Here is an 18,909-nt window from a genome sequence, read left to right on the forward strand (position 1 = left end):
GTTGTAGACAGTCAACAAGTGCAGTTTCCTGTGGGAAGAAACCAGAGCATCTAGCCAAAGTGTCAGTTTTCTCCAAGGAATGATATAGAAATCTTCGGCCAATGCTTGGATTGGGATTTTAAAAAAGGCATCTGATTCACCAGTATCTGCTGCCTTACTAAGTTAAATCCACAACTGCCTTCTCCCACAACTGCCTTCTCAAGTCGGAGAGTCAGAGATGGACCAGAATTGCTGCCAAGTGCAGAAAGGTGCATGTCCTGTGAATAAAGGCATTTTTTAAAAAATGTTAAAAACAGCCCCTAGCAAGCATCTCTGAATCAGAGCTCATTATCACAATATTACAATATTTTAGCAGCATGGTTTACTCAGGAAATGTTAATCATGCTTGTATAAACATATCCTGAGACTTTAGATCAAGCGTTTTGCAGATTAATTAAAGATTTACTAAGATCTCCCGTTATATCTTAGAGACATTGGATAAATGTCCAAAGGGCTTTGCCCAGCATGCAGATGACCTTCAAAGAGCATTCTAATTTATGGCTTATTTCTTTTCAATTATAATTTATTTTTCTTAATCTATATGACATTTAGTATTTCATTTATTCCTTCAAAGTTTAAAAGTTGATAGTTTTGAGCTAATTCTTCTCTTGGATTTATCATCACCAATCAATCTGATTGATGAGCCCTGTGAGTCATTTTAGTTCTCAATGTTGAGCTAAATGCAGAGAAGTTGGATCAGGATACCTTGACCCCACAACAGTAGCTGAACCAGAATAACTTTACACCACGTCACAGCACTTGAACCATCAAACTAACCACCACCGGCATTCTTTGTGCTGAAGGCAACTGAAAACAAAAGAGGACCAAAATCTGAATTAAAAATAGAAAATTTTAGAAGTATTCAACATGTCGGGCAGCATGCGGTTGGAAAGAGTATTAATGAAGAGTCACTCGTAACTATTTCTCCCTCCACAGATGCACCTGCTCACTAACGTGAATATTTTCTGCTTTCAGTTTAAACTGAAAGAGAGTTTATCAAGATGAAGTCATATTTTAAACAATCACCTAGTTAATTTACAGAGGAGACATGAATAAACTGGGGGGAGTTTTGACAATGGAAGCCATTAAACAGATACAAAGTGACAAACCTCAGCTGATGCAGATTTATAAATATAATCAGCTTTGAGGTCTTGCTGTATGAGCAGAGATCAAAGGAAGGAAGACCTCTACAAATTGGATCCCCATAAATTTCCAAGAAGCAAGGCTCGATCTACTGTACTGCTACAACAGTTGGGTGCTTGATGTACAAGACAATGTTTCTAAACATAAGCTCAGCTGTCAAGTGGCTGTGTAGGTGAGATGCAATGATGCAATATATAGTAAGATTCTCTCAGAACTGAATGCAATAATTCTTGCCAGAAAACCATCTCATGTTGATAGCTGGAAACACATTACATTGAGATGACAGCACAGTGCATCAGGCTTTGTGGCAATGTGTTCTGTGAAACTGTCTGGGGATGAATATCCTGGCAGATATCTACTTGGCCATAAGCAAACACTGCTCCTCATTTGTGGTACTCTGAGCTCCAGATGTTGCCCTGATATCAGATAAAAGTGCTTGGGCCACTTGTGGAGTTAACTCTAAGCTGAATCTAATTAATGAAATAGTGTGGGAGGGGATTTACCTCTGGTACTGTATACAAAGTAAAATATGCAACAACATTGCCCACTGTTTGCACAAAACTCTGGACATTGAAGCCTCTGTCGTCAAAGACCCGAGAAATGGAAAATGAAAATGATATCCTTACTCTCTTTTGGTGTCAATGCCCAGAGAATAACTTCTCCCTCATCAGATGCATTAGCTCAGATACTCTACCCAGGCTCTGGCCACAAATGAGTGAGCAGGGAGACCACATTGGGTCAAGTCTTGTTGGTTGTGCTTGGCAGTTCTGAAGGGAATAACAAGCACTCATACCTTTGAACAGGTTTACAGTCCAATTCATTGGAACTCGTCCTCCTTTCATTCTTCCATCTTTCTCTCTCAGTCTTTATTGAGACACCTGCCTGCTTTTTGCTTATAACTTGAAGAAGGACTCAGGCCAAAAAAGACAGTAATATATCTTTACCTCCTATGGACTCTGCAAGACTGGCTGAGTTCCGTCATCATTTACATCTTCCATATAGGCATCCTCCAACCAGATGGCATCAACATTGATTTCTCTGGTTTCCATTAAGCCCCCCCCCCCCCCCCGCCCCACCACTCCACATTTTCCCTCGGTATCCTTTCAGATTTCTGATTTATTGTCAGAGTACATACATGACATCACATACAACCCTGAGATTATGTTTCCTGCAGTCGAAGCTGAATTACCACAACGGATACATGTAAACAAATAAAGAACTGCAATCAGATAATGAATGTAAACCAACTGTGCAATACAGAGAGAATAAAAAAATTAGTAAGGTGCTCAAGTAAGAGTCTTTAAATGTGTCCCTGATTGAGCCTGTCGTTGAGGGTGTCTGATGGTGGAGGGGTAGCAGCTGTTCCTGAACCTGATGGTGCAAGTCTTATGACACCTGTACCTCTTTCCTGATGGCAGCAGCGAGAACAGAAGCATGTGCTGGGTGGTGTGGACCCTTGATAATTGCTGCTGCTCTCCGACAACTGCGTCCCCTGTAGATGTTCTTGATAGTTCAGAAGATTTTACCTGTGATGTCCTGGGGTGCATCCACTACCTTTTGAAGGGCCTTACACTCAAGGGAATTGGGTATTCTCTGATAACCCTTTCATTCCTGGAGTTACCCTTGTGAACCTCCTGTGACATAAGCACATCGTTCCTTAAATGAAGAACCCAAAACTACTCATATTATTCAAAGTGGGATGAAGGCACCCTTAACCCAGTTTTACAAGATGGATGGTGCAGTGACCAGTAAAGCACACAGCAAGAGGACAAAATTTCATGAGAGACATATAGGCTCAGACCATCTGCTCTTCATTAACACTGATCCTACACCCATTCCATTTTATTCCCCTACATTCCCATCAACTCCCCCAGATTCTACTCCACATTTCTTTGGGATGTTTGAAATGGGATCAATCCTTTCCTCTAGTACCAGTCTGTACTCCTCCCCCTCTCATTCTTCCACCATTTTTTCTCAGCATCTTTTCAGATGCCTGCCTTCTTTTTGCATATACCTTGATTAAGGTCTTGGCACAAAGCATCTGTATGGACGCTGCAAGACATTGTCAAGTTCCTCCAGCATTATTGTGTATTTTTACTACAGTCCAATTTCACATATGCTGAGTGACAGGTGGTCCCCAGTCTTTCTGGACTCCCCAGCATTATGCTGGGGAACCTGCTCTCATCTCCTCTACCACATCAGCTGTACTATTGCATGCAAATGGGGATTCCCAGTCCGTGTTGAGGTGGTGAAGGGGAAGGTGACTCTGTTTTAACTTCATGTGAATGCTACTTAAGGAGGCAAAGTTTCCCCAGCACACATAAATCTTTATTTTAATGTTGTCACGGATCCAATATTTGCCACAATAATTGGCTGAATCTACTGAGAAAAGTAAAGATCGATAAATTAAACACCTTCTTCCCATTGAATTTTTCTGGTAAGTTTGGGAAAATATGCCTCAAATTGGAAATGTCCTCTTACCCAATGGATCCTCACCTCTTCATGTTGGTTCTTCACAGCCATCACCTCCTTCCAGACTCCTTGTCCTATTTAATAACTTGCTGTATGTTCCACGGATTGTTCCTTACACTCACCGTGGGAAGGTGTGAAGGATTAAACAGCAGGAAACCATTTTAAACCACATGACCATTGTTATTGGCATCTAATCAACTTCAAGCAAAAGTGGAAACAGAGGAAGAGGTGGTTGGGGCACAAGTTGAGGCAGTTGGTTGGGAGTTTGTGTGGAAGGATGAGCAGATAGTGCAAAATTCAGGCAAGGGGATATATAGTAATGCAATAAGGACACAGAGTAAAAAAAAAAAAGGGTAACAAATGCAGGGCTAAAAGTTTGTATTTAAATGCACACAGCATAAAAAAAACTAAAGTAGATGACCTTGTAGTACAGCTACAAGATTGGCAGGCATCATGGAGTAATGGAAAAAGGATGAAGTCTTTGAGAGATGAATGTCCAAGGATACACAGAACATCAAAAGGATAGGCAGGTAAGCAAAGGGGATGGCATGGCTCTGTTGATAAGCAACAACATATAATCATTAGAATGAGATGACATTGGATCAGAATGTAGAGAATCATTGTGCATTGAGTTAAGAAATGGCAAGAGTAAAAAGACACTGTTGGCTGTTGTAAACAGACCTCCAAAGAGTAGCTGGGATGACAACAGATTACAACAGCAAGATGAAAAGCTGTGTCAGAGGACAATGTTATGGTTGTCATGGGAGATTTTAACATGTAAGAAGAGTGGGGAAAAGTAGATTGGGACTGGATCTCAAGGGAGAAAATTTGTAAAATGCCTATGAGATGCTTTCTTAGAAAAGCTTGTTGCTCAGCCAACCAGGGAATTGGCAACTCTGGATTCGGCATTGTGTGATGCACCAGAGTTGATAAGGGGGCTGAAGGTAAGGGAACCATAAATGCACCATAATATCCTTTGGACAGTAAGATACGGAATTTCCAAGAACTCAAACTCAAATTGACAAAATGTCAACAACATCTCAGAGTTTTAGAATGTGTGAGCCAGCGGATAAACAAATAATACAGCAACACAGAATGTCATTCTGTTACAGACTTACTTCTTTAGAGAAATATCCGATTGGTTGTGGCATTTAGCAGGGTACCATTCATGTACCTTCTCATATTTATATAAGCTCATTTATTGCCAGATGAACTGATGTAGTGATAAAGTTTGTTTTGTGAGTCTGATAAAGGTAGGATGGAAACTGTCCTTGAATTGGGTGATGCGTGATGTCACAATTGTGAATCTTCTTCCTGATAGGAGGGAAGAGAAGAAATTATGGCCAGAGAGTGATGATTGGTCACCTTTGATCTTTTTCTTTGACACTTGCACCATTTTATTCTTTGATTAGCTTCTCCAAGATACCATGTAGATATGGAATGATGAAGAATGGAGTATTTTAATTGAAATTGTAATTTGAATTTCCACAGATTTGATCTGCGTCAGGTAGGATGACAAAACTTCATGTGGGAAGATGACAGGGTTAATTTTGATGATCTGATGGGATCTGGCACAGCAATAACTAAACGTTTCATTAAAATCAATCTCTTCAAATTCTTATCATGCAGGTTAAGTTCAAATTATTCTTCATGTATTGGAAAGTCTGTACAAACAGTACTGACACAAAAACCTCAGTAATGTATAATGAGGATGTAGTTTAAATGAGAATTTTATTCATCCACTAATTTATTTCACTTTGCTTGCTTAATTGTTTAAATTTCAAAGGTCAAACGTCCTCAGCATCATAGAGTGGATTATTTCAAGTGAACTACATCTGAAGCTCTGACCATGTTATTTATCTAACTCTGCAATCCACTAGGATGAAATAATGTTCAAACATTATCCTGCATAAGATACATTGGTTCTTTAAGAAATTGAAAACATATGCTTCAGATAATCGATCATTATATGCTTCTGCTATAATTAATTATATGCTATATGATATATTAGGAGCAGAAGTAGGCTATTTAGCCCATCGAGTCTTCCCCACCAATTTATCATAAGCTGATCTATTTTCCCACTCAGCCCCACTGCCCTGGCTTCTCCCCATAACCTTTGGTGCCAATATATTCTCTGGTATATTGCCTTTTTAATAATGAACACTTATTAAATTTCTTGGCATGGTTTTATTTCTAGAGGTATAACGTTCCTTTCATGAATAAAGAATCCAAGTTTCTGATTTTGTTCTGCTCGAACAAAAGTTAGAGGAAAACAGAATCAGTATTGGATCTGAGCCTCCAATAGACCATCATCTGACAGTTTCTGCAAGGCAAAGCCAGCTCTGAAATGTTGTCTAATTGCTCTACCCTCTGACATCAATTTTTTCTCACTGTCAGACATAAATCAATCTCATAGTGCATTAAAGATTAAATTCAATTTCTATTATTTGCCCTGAATGTTGTTTAGACCCCATTCAATTCTTTAAGCAGTAAAATTCCATTATGTGGCAGGGATGCTGAGAGATAGTGAAAGGTCCCTGTGTTACATGGACAAAAATAAATTCCTCTTAATTTGCCTTTGGTTGGATGTGCTGCAGCCATCTCATTTTCTAAGGAATAAATTTGTGTTCCACTGTCTGCTGAGCACCAACAAAGCTGTTCAAAGTCATACCCAAAAATTTGTTCCTTGAGTTTTGGAAGACTAGGTGTCTGCTATAATGCTGTGGCACTGTAAAACATAGGAGTATAAACAGGCTATTCAGACCATCAAATCTGGCTTGCCATTTAATCATGAGCTGATGCATTTTCCCACAGCCACACTGCCTGGTCTTCTACCCACAACCTTTTTTACCCTGACTAATCAATAACCTATTAATCTCTGCCTTAAATACACCCAATCACTTGGCCTCCACAACCATTTGTGGCAACAAACTCTACAGATTTACCACCCTCTGGCAAAAGAAATTCCTCCATATATCTGTTCCAAGATGATGCCGTCTTGTCCTAGACTCTCTCACCATAGAAAACAACTTTTCTGCATGTTATAGAAAGGACACTGTTCGACCTGCTGTGTTCTTCCAGCTTGTGTTTTTACTTCAACCACAGTGTCTGCAGACATTCTTTTTCTACATCTGTCCATGTTTCAACATTCAAAATGTTTCAATGAGATCTCCTCTCATTCTCCTAACTTGAAACAAGTACAGGCCAAGAGTTGTTAAACATTCCTCATATGATAACCTTTCATGCAGGAATCATCCTTATGAACTCTGTCTGAATCCTCTCCAAGGTCAGCACAAAACTCTAAGTGAGGTCTCACCAATGCCTTATAAAGCCTCCACATCACAATTCTTCTCTTATATTCTTCCTGACCTCCTGAGATATTTTGTTTCATCTTGTTAAGTACCTGTGGAAAAAGTCTTTCTGTCTTTTTTTTAATTGACAGAATAACTTGAAACAAAATAATTTGAGACTATATGTTGGGTAACAATAAAAGAAGACATCTATTATGTTCCCACAGTATATCGAGTCTCTGTTGGGGTCAGACTTTTACTTTTGCTAGGTCTGTTGTGCAATATTTGATTCCGGGATAAATCATTGTTTTCTGACTGTACCATAATTACCTTTAACCATACCTCTATCTAAAACTCCTGAAGGTTTTCACATGGACTAATACATTATTGATTTAGTCAGGACATTTTAGAGACCTCATTTGCAAAGGGTGTGAGATTCTAAAGCTTACATCACACTTTAAAGCTCCTGATAATTTGAAATCTCTGAACTTGATGCATCTGCCACAATGAACAATAGAAACTTCAAATGGGTCCACTTAACCAATTATTTAACATACCTTGCTCATTTAAACTGTATTTGAAAATTGAATGGAAATGACTGATTGACCAGATAAAAGAAATGCAATGGATGTAAATTTAAATTTAAACATACAGCATGGTAACAGGCCATTCCAGCCCATGAGTCCATGCTCTTCAAATTTATGAATTAAACTCACCCGCTGTACGTTTTGAAGGGTGGGTGGAAACTGGAGCACCAAGAGGAAACTCATGCAGACACAGGGAGAATATACAACCTCCTTACAGACAGAGCCGGGTCGTTGGCTCTGTAATAGCATTGCGTTAACCACTACGCCACCCTGGTAGTTCCAGACAATCTCTCATTCAAGTACTGACCAGGCCTGAGCTTACGTAGCTTTCGAGATCAGTCGAGATGGGGTGTTTTCAGACTAGCATGGCCATACTGGTGCTTTTCCTCAGAGGTTGTTGAAGAATGTATCTTATTGGATCCTTGTTAGAAAAAAACAAGAGTTGGAATAAAAAAGGAAGTTATCAGCTTGTATGAAAAGTTGGTTCATGCAAAGGAATCAGAATCAGAATTTATTGTCATGAGCAAGTCAAGAAATTCACGAAAGAATGAGACTAATGAGTGTTGTGCTGGAGAAGTTTGAAGGAGATGCATCATAATGCTGGTTCCCTTGCCATGGGCCTTTTGTGCACAGGAGCCAAGCTAGTGAGAAAGTAAGCTCCCTTGACTAGTATCTCTTCCCAGCTCTAAGATGTCTGATTACGATCCTTCTGGTTCATATCCGGGCACTTATTTTTAATGTCACCATCTTTATTTCAGGCACTGCTTTTCAGATACTTACTATGTTTTTGAGTGAAAGAAAAGCTTCCTTCACTTCTTTCACCATCTACCTTCAATCTGTTTCCTTCAGTAGTTAAAAGAAATTAAATTAAAATTTAGACACACAGCACAGTAATGGCCCTTCCATACCATGAGCTGGGCTGCCCAAACACACCCATTAACCTATAAACCCCATACATTTTGGAGGATGGGAAGAAACTGGAGCACCCAGAATATACACAGTCCATACTGACAGTGCCGGATTCAAATCTGGTTCACGGGCTCTCTAATGGTGTAGCACTAAGCGCTTCGCAAACCAAGCCACCCCTGTGTTTTTCATTGTATTCAACATAAAGAGGCAATTTTGACTTGTGTGTGAAGGACACTATTTAAATGTTTAGTGTCTACACAATAATGAGATGGATTGGCTGGGACCGAGAACTTTTATAGGTGAATTGAACGTACAGATAGAAGATTTAGATTAATGCAATTATGTGTGAAGAAATGTGATAACAAAAAGAGATAAATAACACTGGATATATGATTCATCAGAACTGAACAGCATTTGGTCAAGGCTGAACTTTAAATGATTTTAGGTGTGAAAAGAATCCCATAAAGCTAATAGAAAAGTATCCAGATTGTGAAAAAGCATTTTCTACTAAAATTAGAGTGATAAACAAGATTCTGAAAGGACATAGAATATCTACAGCATAATACAGGCCCTCAAAGTTGTGCTGAAACATGTCCCTACCTTAGAAATTCAGAATCAGAATTTATTGTCATGAACAAGTCACAAAATTTGTTGCTTTGCGGCTGCATCATAGAGCAAACATTCATATTATAACCATCTTACAACATTACCTTAAAAAATTTAAAAATCACAGTGCTTGAAGAGTAAGGCAGTGACTTTTGGTATACAGTGCCAGATTGGTATACTCATTTAGTAGATATTCTGTGGCTCCTTCAGATGGCAGTGCTGCCTCTGGTGCGGACCTGCGGGCAGCGAGGGAGTGAAGATCCAGCACTCCCGTGGGGTACAACCACCCAGTCAACTACTGTCAGCTCTGAAGAGGCTTTGAATGGCCCGTTGAGGGAGCTGACGGTGGTTTTATTTGAAATCCCCTGACCACGGGTTTGCGCCCAAGATGGCGGCGCCTGTTAATTAGCAGCAGCCACGAGGGGCTGCAGGATCTGGGAAAGTGGAGGGCTGGAGCGGGGAACCAGAGAATGGGAAGATCACCCCCATTCCCCAGTCTGAGGAAAAGCAGAGGAGATGACCCACAGGGACCATGACCACGGCGATGGGCCAGTGAGGCGGCTCTGCAGCTGAAAGACCAGTGGATGCAGCGGGCTGCTGGCAACTCGAGGCAGGGAAGCTGTGGGCTGCTAGAGACTGTTGTCAGGAGAATTGCACCGGCCTGCAGACTGCTGGAGACTAGTTTGAAACTGGCTAAAGGGGCACCAGGTATTACATGAAGTTTCTTTTTGCCTGATGCAAGGCAGACAGTTTTATTACTATGATAGTAAATTGAATCTTGAACCTTGAATCTTGGTTTATTGATTATTCAGAAATCTCATGGCAGGTGGGAAGAAGCTGTCCTTGTGCCATTGAGTGCTCACCTTTAGGCTCCTGTCCTTTTTTCACAATGGTAGCAGGGTGAAGAGGGCATGACCTGGGTGGGGTGGGGGGGGGGGGCGGGGTGTGGTCCTTGAAATAGTCTGCTTTTTTTAAGACAGCGCCTCATGTAGATTTCCTCGATGGAGTGAAGTCTGGTGCCTGTAATGTTGCAGTTTGAGTTAACCACCCTGTGGAACATTCTTGTGCTGAGAGTTGGCGCCTCCACACCAGGCAGGGATGTAACCATAGTACACCTGTAGACGTTTACAAGAGTCTTTGGTGACAAACCGAATCTTTTCAGATACCTCACAAAGTATAGCCATTGGCGAGCCTTCTTTGTGATTGCATCCACATGATCAATGCCTCTTATCATCTTATAAACCTATATCAGGTCACCTCTCATCCTCCGTCCTCTAAGGAGAAAATGCCGAGTTTCATAAGGCATGCTCCCTAATGCAGGCAACATTCTTGTAAATCTCCTCTGCACCCTTTCTATGGCTTTCACATCCTTCTGGTAGTGAAACGACCAGAACTGAGCACAGTACTCCAAGTGGAGTCTGACCAAGGTGCTATATAGCTGCAACGTTACCTCTCAGGTCATAAATTCAATTCCACAATTAATGAAGGGCAATACACTGTATTCCTTCTTAACCATAGAGTCAACCTGTGCAGCTGCTTTGAGTGACCTATGATTCTTCAATTTTAATGCAGGAAATTAAGGGAGCAGTTGTGGCCATTATAACACTTCAATTTAGTAGACATTGGCTCCGGCTGGCTCTGAAGGTGAACGTGAGTGCCACTATACATCCACATCAGGGCATCTATTACTGTCTAAAATATCTTCTCCATGAATTTCGGAATGATTACCATATATAATGATGTTCCCCGAAAATGCTCAAATTGGATTCAACACCTCTGATACTGCGATCAGTGGAAAAGGAACTGCCACAGAATCCTGCTTCTGCCTTTTCTAATTTTTTTTTGAAGAAAGGCTCAGGCCCAAAATGTCGGCAATGTATCTTTGTCTCCAGCTGAGTTCCTTCAGCATTTTGGTGTATTTGCAGGATTTTCACGAGCAACCTGCAGTCTTTATATGTCTTGCCAGCATGCTGCTCTATACAGGGGAATCGAGGAGTAAATAAAATGACAATGAAGTTTTTTAATCAATTTCAGGGTCAGGGCATTTGTTTGTGAGTCATTATGGCACAAGTGCCTCAGCCTACAACATTCCATTCTGTACATTAAGTGACTATAGTGAGGACAAGTCAACAACACACAATTATCCATTTCTAACCTCTCAAGTAAGGAGCTGTAATATTGTCTTCCGTCGAACTGCATCTTATTCTTTTTTTAAATATTTTCTTGCTGTTTTATAATATAAAAAGTTAAACAGTACAATTATACAATGCACTATAGGAAAAATAAATTAAAACATTATACAATGCAGTCAAAGCATGAAAATCTGGAGTTCAGAGAACAATCCCAACAACACAAGATTTAACAACAAAAAAAGTTTACAATTCTCTTTTCTTCTCTTCTCCTTCTATAATAATCCTATCAGAGTTGGACAAAACAGTTATCTATTATATTATCCAAATCAAAAGAAAGAAAAAAAGAAAATCCCAAACAAAAAATGAATAAACAACCTTATAAATCCAAACCCCGAGCACAGGGCAAGGTTAAAAAAATACATGGGAATCGAGTGTCACCAACCTGCAATCAGACAGCACAGTACCAAAGCATCTAAACACCTAATTCTTTACAATATGATAATAGTCCATAAATGGGCCCATCTTTGGAAGTTAATAGACTTGAATAAGTCACAATATCACTTAACCATTGTGTGTGTGTGTGTGTGTGTGTGTGTGTGTGTGTGTGTGTGTGTGTGTGTGTGTGTGTGTGTGTGTGTGTGTGTGTGTGTGTGTGTGTGTGTGTGTGTAGGTGAAGTATTATCTTCCCAAGTCATCAAAATTGCACGTCTGGTTATCAATGAAGTAAGAGATAAAATTTGGTCTTGAGTTGGAGTCAGTAAAACATCATCTCCTTGAAATGATCTGAATAAAGCAGTTAAAGAGCAAAGCTACACCTTTTGATGTCTTAGTTTAGATGCACCTGTGCAGTTGCTGGTATTTGGGATTCAATTAAAAACAATATATTTTTACAAGCGGACTCAAAAGGCCAACATGGCCTGTTTCCGCTCTGTTAATGGTTATATGGTTATATGGTTATATTTAAGATGTTATAATGCAACAGGATAGAAGTTGATTCTGGCCACTCAGCAGAGAACATGGAACATTACAACACAGTGCAGGTATGTTGGCCCTCAATGTTATGTTGACCAATGTATTCTTACCAAAAAATACTAAATCCTTCCTTCCTCATAACCCACTATTTTTATTTCATTCATATGCCTAAGAGTTTCTTAAATGCCCCTAATGTTTTAGCCTCAACCATCATTCCTGGCAATGCATTTCAGGCACCCACAACTCTCTGTAAAAACTTATCCTGATGTTTCCCGTACACAATTCTCCCTTCACTTTGTAGATATTCTCTGGTGTTTGCTACTCCCACCCCATGAAAAATATGCTGACTGCCTACCTTATCTATGCCTGTCAGAATCTTGTAGACTTCTATCAGGTGACCTCTCATCCTTCTATGTTCCAAAGAGAAAAGTCCCAGCTCTGCTAGCCTTGCCTCATAAGTGTTATTTTCCAATCCAGGCAAAATCCTGGTAAATCCCCTCTGCACCCTCTCAATAGCTTCCTCATCTTTCCTAGAATGAGGTGACCAGACTGAACACAATATTCTAAGTGTACTTTCATCAGAGATTTGTAGAGTTGCCACATGACCTCTCAACTCTTGACCTTAATTCCTGGTCAAATGAAGCCTAGCATCCTATAGGCTTTCTTAACTATCCTCTCAACCTGCACAGCAACCTTGAGAGACCTATGGAAGGTTCCCTTTGTTGTCCTACACTGTTAAGTGTCCAACCATTAACCCAACACTCAACCTTCAGGTTTGACCTTCCAAAATGCATCACCTCACACTTATCTGGATTGAACCCCATTTGCCATTTTTCCATCCAACTCTGCATCCTGTCTTTATCATTTTGAAACCTACAACACCCTTCTTTTCTTTTTAAAATATTTTTATTAATTTTAATAAAGAGATTATAATACTAATACAATACAATAAAATTATATGAATAGTTATATGTAATTAATAAAACAATCAGTATATCAAAAGCAAATGTAAATTGTAAATCATATCCATAATTTATAGTCCAAATAATATTAAAAAAGAAAACTAATAATAGAAAAAAAAGGAAATAAAAAATAAAAAAAAATAAAAGAGAGAGCAACAAGGAAAATAACAGAAAAGAAGAGACAAAACAAAAAGAAAAAACTCAATACCCCTCCCTAAAAGTGTGGCCAGATGCTATTTATAATTGACATTAAAGGAAAATGCAGAAAAGAATGTAAAAAAAAACCCATAGAAAATACACAAGTCAGACAATTCATTTAAATTGAAGTAAAATTATAAAAAAAAGAAAGTGAGTCATGAATAACCCCACAGCATCTGAAATCTTATATCTGAATTATTAACTGAATAACGAATCTTTTCTATATTCAAACAAGACATGATGTCATGCAACCTTTGATCATGAGTAGGCAGGGCAACATCCTTCCAAAAGAGATAGCATGACTCTGAACAAGGGACAAAGAAGAATCATTCCCTCCCATTGTACCAACGAGAGCCACCAAAGGATTTGGTACTAAATCTACATTAAAAATTGTAGACCAAGTGCGGAAAACCTCGCTCCAGTATTTTTTCTAGTTTAGAACAAGTCCAGAACTATGAATTAATAATGCCCCTCCACTCTTCCTTCTGTTACAACAGGGACTCATATCAGAGTAAAAATTAGACAATTTTACCTTAGACTTATGTGCTTTACGTGCCACCTTAAAATGTAATTTACAATGACAAGCATATAACAAAGAGCTATTAATCAATTTAAGAACTATGTCACAATCCACATCCAATATAGTCAAATTTAAATCCTGTTCCCAAGCATTTTTAATTTTAACTTATGAAGTCTGTTTTAAACACAACAATTTCTCATAAGTAGTTGATATTAAACCTTTACGAGAAGGCATTAAACTAAAAAAAAAATCATCTACAAAATTTGATTCAGACTTGCTTGGAAAATCAAAAACCTGTGATTCAAAAAAAATGCCGGATTTACAAATGTCTAAAAAAATTGAGATTCGGGCAGGTTAAACTGAGATGAGAGCTGCTCAAATGATGCAAAGCATCCATCAATGAACAGATCCTTAAAACTTTGAATACCCTCTCTATATCATCTCTGAAAAATAACATCATGCAAAGAAGTTTAAAAAAAGGTGATTGGATATGATAGGGCTTGAAAGTGAGAAATTATGAAACCCTTTCATATGTAAGACAATAAAAGTTAAAAAAAAATTAGGAACAAAAAAAGGAACAGATTGAAAAAGAAAAAAAAATAAAAGAATATATTTATTTTAATAGAATTTATACGGCCAACTAAAGTTGGAGACAAAAGTGACCATTGAGTCAGGGAATGCTTCATTGTTTAAACATAGCACGATAAATCTCTTTTAAAAGATGTTTATGATTATTTGTAATTGTAATACCAAGATATGTAAATTGATTTTTAATGATCTTAAAAGCAAAACCACCATACATTATACAGGAGAATTCAATGGAAAAGTTCACTTTTATGCAAATTTAATTTATTTCCTGAAAATTGACTGAATTATGGAAATAATGGCATCATATGGGGAGAGAGGCAACTGGATCCAACATGAAAAGTAAGAGATCATCTGTTTAAATGAAGACCTTATGTTCAATCCCTTTCCTCTGTATCCCCAAGAAGTCTTTGCACTCACAAAAAGCAATTGCTAATGGTTCAATTGCCAGATAAACTAATAAAAAGCTTAACAGGCATCCTTGATGAGTGCCACATTGCAGATTGAATGCGTTCGTTGCTGTAAATTAGTATGAATTGTGGCCGATGTCCATGAGTACAATAATTTAACCCATAATAAAATCAGAATCAAAATTAAATTTTTTCAAGAGTTGTAAACAGATATATCCATTTTATTTGATCAAAAGCTTTTTATGCATTCAATGAAAGAATACACTCAGTTTTCCCGGAGGGCAATAGATATATTTATTAAGTGATGTATATTAAAATAGGAATATCTGTTTTTAATAAACCCCATCCGATCTTCAGAAATAACCTATTAGCTAATTTTTTTTTACCATCAATATTTTGTAAAGAAATTGGTCTATAGGAGATACATTCGGTTATGTCTTTACCTTCTAGGAACAGCAAAGAAGGCTTACACCCATGCTTGAATAGCCCTGACATAACTTCTTTGTAGATGATCTGCTACTTCATAACATCAAGAGAGTAAGCTTCCATGATTCTAAATTGTTTGCCGTGAGATTGCAGAGTTCCTTTACCACGGGCTTCATGGATCAGCAATTCCTTCATTTGTTAGCAGTGCAAGCATATAACCTCTGAACATGGTTTTTGCCCTGATTTAGGCATAGGCAATAGTGAACAATGCACTCTATCAAACTCCAGAGGTGTCGAGAACATCTCTTCCCCAAACACCATTATCAGCAGGTCAGAGAAAAACTTAGTCAGCATGTGAGTTTCATTATCTTTAGCCAAGCCCACGATACACCTCTTTACTTTGACTTTCCAAATCGATAATTCCTGCCATTATTATCTTCCAGCCAAGTATCTTTAGCCAAGCCCACAATACTCCTCTTTACTTTGACTTTCCAAATCGATAATTCCTGCCATTATTATCTTCCAGCCAAGTATCTTTAGCCAAGCCCATAATACTCCTCTTTACTTTGACTTTCCAAATCGATAATTCCTGCCATTATTATCTTCCAGCCAAGTATCTTTAGCCAAGCCCATAATACTCCTCTTTACTTTGACTTTCCAAATCGATAATTCCTGCCATTATTATCTTCCAGGTGACAGACCTGGTCTTTCAAATCCTTTTAAGTGGATTCTGCCGAGGTCAAACATTCACCTTGTTCCTTTGTAGAATGACAGGCCTGTGCAAGCTGATTTTCCAATACCAAAAGCCTAGCATTTAGAATTTTAAATTAGACACTGATAAATACTTTGACCTACTCAAGCTTAGTGGTCAGGTTCGCCAGTGGATTAGTTGGAGTTTCTTGTTTCCTTCCATTTTTTCTGACCTTGCCACTTGTCTCCATTTCAACTTAGAAAAGAGCACAAAATATGAAATTCAACACAGCTTTGAAAGTTTTAAAAAAGTAAACAGGGGTAAAAGGAATACTGAATGTACGGAGCTGATATAAAGACAACTACTCCATATCACACCCAAAGGGAAGCCGCAACAGTCTTCAACACTCTCCACTGCTCTTCCAATCTTGGTGTCTTCTGCAAACTTACTGACCCATCCTTCTGCTTCTTCATCAAGGTCATTTAGAAAAACTACAGAGTAGGGGTCCCAGAACAGATCCTTGCTGTACTCCACTAGTCCTGACCTCAAGACACAATACTTCCCATCAACTACTACTCTCTGCTTTCTACAGGCAAGCCCATTCTAAATCTGTGCAGCTAAAGTTCCATGCCTCTAACTTTCTAAACAAATCTCTCATGAGGGACCTTGTCAAATGCCTTAATAAATTCTAGTTACACCTTATCTACTCCTCTACCTTCATCAATTTCTTTTGTTACCTCCTCTAAAACTCAATTAAGCCTTTGAGGCATGACCTTCCCCATCACAAAGCCATGTTGACTATCTCTGAGAAGACTGTACTCCAAATCCTTATACATCCTGTCTTTAAGGATGCTCTCCAATGGGTTGCACATCACTGGCATAAGACTCACTGGCCTATAATTTCTAGGATTCTCCCTATTACAAGGGGACCACATTTGACATTATCCAATCCTCCAGCACATCCCCCATGGCCAGAAGAATGTAAAGATCATAGCCTATTCCTCAGCTATCTCCTCCCTCCCTTCTCACATCAACCTGGGATACATCTCGTCCAGCCCTGGGGAATTAAAAATCATAATTTTTTTTAAGAAGATCCAGCACTTGGTATTTTACAAACTCAGCATGGACAAGCACACATGTTTGTTCTACTTTGACTTCACCCTGATCAAGGTCCTTTTGCATGGTGAACAATGAAGCAAAATATTCATTTAAGATCTCCCCAAACACCTCGGCTTCATACACATGTTGCCTCATTTATCCTTAAGCAGCCCTACCTTCACTCTCATAATCCTTTGGTTCTTCACGTATGCATAGAATGCAATGAAACCCGTGCCTCTCAATTACACCCAATTGACTACAGCCCCTGCATGTTTTGAGAGGTGGGAGGAAACTGGAGGTCCTGGGGAAAACTTACACAGACATGGGGAGAATGTACAAACTCTTTACAGACAGTATTGGATTTCAACCTGGGTTGCTAGTACTGTAATAGAGTCACACTAACCACTACATTAACGTGTCATCCCCTGTTTTTACAGCAAGTTCAAGTCATTTATTGTGTGATGAGCAGAGATGGGCGTAAATATTTGAATCATTTATCTGACAAGCTCGAGAACAAGTTGAACATCAGGAAAAGCTTGACATCAAATACTAGCCCAAACCCACCCTACCAATCTGAGGCAGGTCCATCAATTCCCCTCCACCACCACTTTCTTTCTGTCCAATAATCAGTTCTCTATCCAATTTCATTCACTTTAACCTTGTGAAACAACTTCCTATAAGTCACTTTACCAGAAGTTTTCTGAAAATCCAACACACCATACTGGCCACTCTTGGGTTATGTCCCAGTTGACCTATGGTGTGCACATGCTCCTGCCCCACCAAATTGGTCTCCGCTTACCTTGACTCTGCTTTGTCCCCCTAGTTCAATCCTTCCCCAACTACATCTCAGACACCATATGCCCTCCATCACTTCAACAACTTCCATTTTCCTGAACTTGATCACCTCATATTTACCATGGATATCCAATCCCTATAAACCTCCATTCCCCATACTGAAGGCCTCAAAGCTCTTTGTTTCTTTCTGGACAATAGAACCAACCAGTACCCTTCCACCACCACCCTTCTCCCACTGGCAGAACTTGTCCTCATCCTCAATAATTTCTCCTTTGACTCATTGCACTTTTTCCAGGATAAAGGCATAGCCATAAGTACCCTCATGGGCCCAAGCTATGCCTGCTTTTTTGTTGCTACGTGGAACAAGTCCCTCAATTCTTGCTCCACTACATCAATGACTTCATCGTGCTGCCTTATGTACGCATGATGAGCTCGTTGACTTAATCTACTTTGCTGCCAACTTCCAAACTGACCTCAAATTCTCTTGGTCCATCTCTCTTTCCTCAAACTCTCTGTCTCCATCTTAGAAGACAAACTCTCAACAGACATCTTCTATAAACCTACCAACTCCCACAACTACTTTGACTCCACCTCTTCCCACCCTCTTCATTCCATTCTATTCTCTCACCCGAAATGTTGGCAGTATATCTTTGTCTTGTACACTTCTACATAGGAACTAGCTCCAATAAAAGCATTACATACAAAGGTCTAATGTACATGAGTATATTCGTTCCCACAAATGGTAGATCTACTTTCCTCTCTCTCTCACTCCACTCTTAGAATTGCACCTTCTTATCATTCTTACATGCTTCTGATCCCATTGTTCACAGAACTGTGGAGGGGTGATGAGCATATTGAGTGACTTTTATGCATTTCATGACATTTTGACAAAATCAACTTCTGGATATCTGAATAAAATAGAACCTGTTCCTGATGCAGGATGGTCTGTATTGAACAGAACCATTTCTTATGCAGTGTAAATCAGATCCTGTTCCTTACACAGGTAGTCTGAGCCATGGTTCAGGCGTGCTTGAAAACTCCGTCTCCTGCTGTCTGCTCTCCACCACACCTTCA

Source organism: Narcine bancroftii, chromosome 8 (genome assembly GCF_036971445.1).
Source record: "Narcine bancroftii isolate sNarBan1 chromosome 8, sNarBan1.hap1, whole genome shotgun sequence".
NCBI classification, from domain to species: domain Eukaryota; kingdom Metazoa; phylum Chordata; class Chondrichthyes; order Torpediniformes; family Narcinidae; genus Narcine; species Narcine bancroftii.